The sequence below is a fragment of the Pinus tabuliformis genome, chromosome 8, assembly GCF_031772625.1.
Source record: "Pinus tabuliformis cultivar Carrire ecotype Pingquan chromosome 8, CPIR1, whole genome shotgun sequence".
NCBI lineage: Eukaryota > Viridiplantae > Streptophyta > Pinopsida > Pinales > Pinaceae > Pinus > Pinus tabuliformis.
In genome coordinates this window covers 23,092,895-23,099,492 of record NC_142294.1, presented here as the reverse complement: position 1 = coordinate 23,099,492, position 6,598 = coordinate 23,092,895, and positions in this window count along the sequence as shown.

Here is a 6,598-nt window from a genome sequence, read left to right as displayed (position 1 = left end):
AAGTGTCAATTTTGGAAGATTCCAGAGCAATGACTCAGTGTGCCACATGTCCAAACTCGTTCAACGCAGGTGGGCTTTGTTCTACCTGCTTTGCAACGCAGGTACACCATGGAGCAGTTGTGTTTCAGCGCAGAACCCTAGTGGAGCACCTGCTTTGATTTCAGGATTGCTTGTTTTTGAGTGTTTTCAGGTGGAGAACTGATCTGAGAGCTGTTGGTTTGCTGACCTTGTTCCTCTAGGGGTAGGAACATCATGTTTAGGGAACTTTGGATCCCTTGGATTATTGACAATTCATGCTTGTTGCTGTAAGGCACAAAATTGTCTATAACAGATGCCCCCTAAAGTATGAGGTCGTTTATTGGGTGAAATGCTTTATTGAGAGGATCCGAAGTTCATTCAATCTGCTGAGAAGTGTCCTGTAATAAGATACAATACGATACATTATTTTTCATACATTTTCATGATCTAGCTGAGGCGGGCATTCCCATGCTCAGCTTTATAAATACATTTTGGTACATAGAACAGACGATCGTCTGATTGTAGACTGATAATTCTCTGCTGAAATTATCATCCTTTGAGAAGGATGATCATCTGCTGCAATGATGTACATATCAAATGTCTTTATATCCTGAATATATATCGCAGCCCGGATGGATGAAACTAGATCCGGGGTCTTCAATCTCTTCCGATCTTCACTCGATGTACAAGTCGATCCATGTGAGAATTTCTTGAAGTCGAACATGGAAAGACATCGCTTGATTACCGGCCAATGATGTAAACCGTTAACAAGCGCGAGAGGAATCACCGATAAGGATGATGACCCTCAAGGTACAGCAGTACAATTCACATGGTGGGAATAAAGGACTTGGCGTCGACCACCATGCAAAATCCTCTGGTCGAAGGTCATTGATGTATACCTGTCGCCGGAAGTGAGAAACTTGCCATTAAGGCATGCAAGCTTCAAAGTACTAAAGGGGTTGTTCCTAGATCAACTCCTTGGATAATGAGCTGATGTCGACAAGGAGCGATCCGTCAAAGGAGGGCCTTAATGAATCCCACATCAGTGACACGGAACGGAGCTAGTGATTGTGATGAGGTGAAAACAAACTGTGATGTATGATTTAGGGTGGCGGTCATGAAGTGGATGAAGGATAATGTATGGCAGTGGGTGGGACACGGTTGACTCTTTGCAGAACCACATCTCTTGAACATATAACGACACTGATGTGATGGATCGGTAGCATTACCCCAATTGTGGATGGTGTGGCGAGGACCATGGTTATGAGACCGGTGAATGAAACAACCCAACCCGATGTGATACGGAGGACAAAGTGTCATGTTCAAGAGTGACTTGCTACCATTAATGCTGTGAGGTTCTCCCAATTTTTCCCCAGTCATTGCTGACCAGTACCTCTTTATTTTTGTCAAGCTTGAGGAGGATAACATATGCTTGTTCTATAACCTGCCCTTCGGGCAAGCCCATCGCTATGTTTTAACGAGCCTAGCGATAGGGAAACTCGTTCTCGTCTAAAGACAAGTTTGTCGCTATTTAATGAATTTAACGAGTCTAACGACAAGGATAACTCGGTCCTTTTCATTTTTAGAGAGTCTGAAAAGGTACATAAAGTCAACTCCAAAATTCCTTTTTCGTCTTCTAATCCCTTAAGTCCGAAAGAGTATAAAACAATACAGAAGGGATGAATTTTCGATTGCTTTAACGAGCCGAACAAAACAAGCGCTCGATCTTTTTGTGCAATAATCCCTAAGGTCCAAAAAGATTAAAATCTAGAGGAGGGATAGCTCTTCCGGTCGCTTTAACGAGCTGGAAGGCCAAAACTCGGCAAACTTTTCATATTTTACGAGTCAGTGAAAAGAGCTCAAAGAAGACTCGTCTTTTGAGGAACGAGTGATAAACAGGGATAGCGGCAGATTCCAGGTACAAGTTGGAATATTCCAATCACGGCAGTGTCACAAGGATGGCTAAGTGAAATCACTCTTCGCAGCTGTTCCTCAAAATGGGTAAACAAACATATGGAGATGAACGATTGGCCAAATGAACGGATGGAGGTGAGACTGCAAGAACACGACCAAGGGCTTTAATATGGCTGTCAAAGGTTACATTCACCAAGGTTATTTACCGGTTCATTTTTTCTGGGTGAGCTTGAACACTAGGGGAAGATTGCTCACAACTTATGTTTATTTTTTAACGAGCATGAACTATGCGCTAAAACTGCTCGGATCTTGCGTTTATTTTTTAACGAGCATGAACTGTGTGCTAAAACTGCTCGAATATACCAGTCATAATACAAGAAACGCCTCAGGTGAGGTAATCTTATTTAAGGAGCGATACCTCACTAATTACTCCAATTTGGCAAGTTTTAACTTTTGCCCCACATCCTTTCTTTATGCAAGCTCGGAAACGACTAATCCAAAAAACAGATAAATAACCGCTCTTTGCTTACACTCCAAAAGGTTTGCATGCCCCCAGGTATAAAATATAATTTCAAGGCTACCCCTCCTCCGTCCCACCTCTGTTTTTCTACTTGTCGTCTTGCTATATTTTTAACGATATTTGTCTTCTCGTTATTCTTCGGTGCCGACGGTACTTGTCTTCCCATCAGTTCACTTTTAGGTTTTTGCAAGATCGCAACAGATAAAACATTGGTGTTACGGATGGAGGTTTTCCTCTTACTTATTATCCGAAAAATGGTTTTGTTTGCTGCCGCAAACTAAACTCTCTTTTCGGCGGTGTCTATCATTAGGTTGCTAAGGATGGTGACTACTTGTTGCAGCAATTTCATCTCTTTCTTTGAAGACTGCCCCTACTTATCCTTCAAAACATATTGTTTTAATGGGTGAGGCTTGACATTCAAAGATGGTGGCTACTTGCTGCCACAAATGGATCTCCTCCTTAGGAGAGCCTACTTTTTTAGACAAAGGGAGACGATCTTTTCGCTCACATAACTTTGACAAAAGAATTTTATCCTAGAACAACCCTCTCTTCCTTTTTCGGACGGGGTATGGACTAGTCTGTTCTTCTGCGGAAATTAACTTTATACCCAAGGTTTTCTCTGCCCAAGGCAGGCCAGGGTGCATGCCCCCTGGGTCCCAGTTCTTTCTTTCCGAATTACTCGCATTCATCGGGAAGTAGAACCGGGGGTGGAGGCATTTCTTGAGTGAATAAGCCGTTTAGGGTTGGTATTTGACTATTTGCGATGCGAGATCCCGGAAATGAAAGTTGGTCTACGAGCTTGACCATCTTTCCTTCGTGTGGAAAACACATTACTCTAAAGAGTGAGGAGACTATAGCTCCCATGCAATATATATAGTCCCGTCCAAGGAGTAGGTTATAATCCAAGGGTCCTTGGACGACCATGACATTCATATGAACTGTCTTCTTCCTCAATGTAATGGGAACATTGGGGAGGATCCCTAAAGGGCGACTGGTTCCTTTATCAAAACCTGATAGATTTCTCATCTCAGGTAAAAGCGCCGGGGAACCCAGTGCTTTCCAAGCAATAGAGGAAAGGATACTCACAGATGCCCCTTCATAAATTATGGTTCCAGCCATTACCATTCTATAGATTTGGACAATGATTCTGAATGGTATACTGGCTGGCAACCGGGGTCTGCCTAGTTGGTTCCAATCAAAGGATACAACCAGGTTGCTTGGTGGTGGGACCGAATACACGGCCGGATACGACCCTGACGATGTTCCTTCCTGCGATAAAGGAATGGGCGCATTGCCCTGATGCTCATCAGAGTCTGTGTTGATGAAAAGAATCTGGACGGTGTCATCCTTATTCTCTTCAGTGAGGGTGTCATTTGAAGATGAATCTTCAACGACGGTGTCATTTGAGGATGAAACCTCTGAAGGAAGAACCGGGTCAACTGCCGTTTCGACCTTTAGACTTTCGCCTGGTCTGGATTCAGTTGGTTCATTCTCAATGACCGACACTTCAGCTGACCACTTGAGCGGACCAGCTGGATTTTCAACTATCGAGGGATTAGGCACGAGTTTTTGGTATCCAGGAGGAAGTCGTAACGGTGATACCGGACGATCTTCCAAAACTCTCTTCGCCTCATCTAAGAATGGACATCGGTGGATGGCGTGATCGCCTTCACACAACATACAGGGTGATCTTGGTCTCCCTTTTCGTCCTTCACTCTCGCTAGTTGACGGATTGCAATCAACATGACTACCAGAGGTTGATGCTACCGGATTGTGCAACCTGGGGGACCAGTCCCTTAGTATCCGGGGAATACAAGGACAATCATGGTGGAAGTGGGTCCCTTTGCAAATGACACATGGCGATTTAGGCCCGGTCGGTGCAGTGTGTGGATTTTTGTCAGCTGTCTTTTGCTTGCCCCCAGTCGCCTTCGCCATAGGCCCCTTCTGCTTCTTTTCTTTCTTCTTCTTTTCCTTCTTCTCCATGGGAGGCTGACTTTTGCCGGCTCTACCTTGTGAAGATGAAGGATCAGAGGAAGAATTGTAAGAAGTGGAAGGCTGGTGGGTAGTTCTAGACTGGTCTGACTGTTGATTCGACTGCTCAGGATTAGTGGCGATCTGGACTACATTAGTTGAAAAGAGCCATACAGGTAGGCCAATTGTCAATCCTGGAAGTGACAATGTGGCCATATGAGGCGCACCAACATCTCCCCAAGAGGAGAAGGGATTTGGACTTCCGCCAAGGTTACTTCCTTGGTTGGTGGGCTCCATACTTTTTCAACTGAAAGATCAACGCGGGAATAAGAGGTGATTATGTTCCGTTTAAAATAAATTTTATTAACGACGCTTTTAGACACAAACTTGATTTTTCATGTTTTAAGAGTCGAGAAAAAGCTAAAGATGACTCTAGTCCCCTTCGATGTTTTAACGAGCCCGAAGTGACAAATGCTCGGATGGACTTTTTCAGTTATAGAGTTTGAAAAAGGCCAAAAGAAACTGCTCTGGAGTTCTAGGCAGAGGGTGTGCCAAACTTTTCGCGAAACCACAGAATACGTTTTACGGTACGGGTGGTCGATCTTCGTGAATGTTGTGTTCACTGCATCGCGATCAGTAGGGCGGCCGACACGGCTTCCTATGGATAAAGGATAATTGCCTATAGGGGTCTCCCAATATATACGCGACGGTACGTGGGAGCACAAGTCCGTATTAGTGCCACCGACTCTCAGGAGGAATCACCCACCTTCGTAGAGATCGACAGTCACTATGTTTAACGACGCCGGAACACGTCTCTACCTAGACCTCTATTTGTTTGCGTTATGTTACAAAGCGTTGTTATGTAAATTGAATTTATTTTAATGTTGATCTTGCTTAGCAGTTTGCCTTTAAGGATCACCACGAGATGTATGTAACAAATTCCTGAATGCAGTCTAAGATGAGAAGCAAACTTTTCAATCTTTCAACTTTGAAAACCTTAACTACTGAGGGAAAAGAAAGGCAAATCTTTTCACACAGATCATAGAGCACACACTAAATGCAAATTTTTCCTAAATCGTCAAGCAAACAGTCAAATGCAAAATGCACAATGCATGTATTTTCTTTTCCCTTTCTTAATGTGGATGGGTTACAAAAAGAAAGTGGTTATATAACTTTGATTTCGATTTAAAGCGAAAGTAAACAAGCTTGTCCAAAATCAAAAGACACCTTAAGATTCACTTGCTTAATCACTGGAAATGCATGAAATCAAACCATAATGACGAAAGTAAATGACTAATCAGCTATGGACAGCAAACAAGCTAACTCTTTAGACCAGCAAAATGCCTAACACAGGTTCAGATCTAAGAGGCCAAAAGCAAGACTAGTTTACTTTTCGTTATGGGAAATTGTAAATGAGTAAGAAATACAAAGAACAAGTACAATTTCGTTATATAACAGAGGCGGAATGATGGCAAGTAATATTGGTTTCAGAACAGGTGCAAGACTGGTAACTGGCAGCCAAATCAATAGTGAAAACTGGCAAGAGAAAAGGAGGAAACCCCAACAGCACTAGGCAAAATTGGGCCAACGCAGGTGCTGCACAGCCAGTCTGGCTCTCAGCGCAGGTAGCCCCTTCGGGACCTGCGTTGCAAAGCAGGTAGCCTGTGTACTACCTGCTTTGGAAAACGAGAATTGCGTTTTCACAGTTTCCGGGTCATAATTTTCTCAAAAATGCACAGTTTTTGCTCAAATCAGAAGCAATCAGTCAAGCACACTCAAAGGGATGATTAGGAAGGTAAAACGCTATCACTAAGAGCTTACAAGGATCCTTGTAGATCAGCTTTTCAAATCATGAACTTGCTCAGAAATGAGCTAGAGTAGCTGCCCTCTACTTCGCTTTTGATATAGTCAAAAGCTTTTCGATTTGGTACTCTTTTGTTCAGGAAATGAATAGCAAGATACTACAAACACAATCAAACGGATACGATCCCCAGCGGAGTCGCCAGTTTGTTGTAGGGAAAAGTATCCGACTCGGATGACCCTATCCCACTCTAAGGGTGACAGTTCCTTAGCAACAACTGTAAAACAAACTACTTAAGGTTTACTTCTTTATGAAAGCAAAAGAGAATGGAGAAATGCACTAACTGTTGCCTTGCGCTTAATGTCGAATCCAAA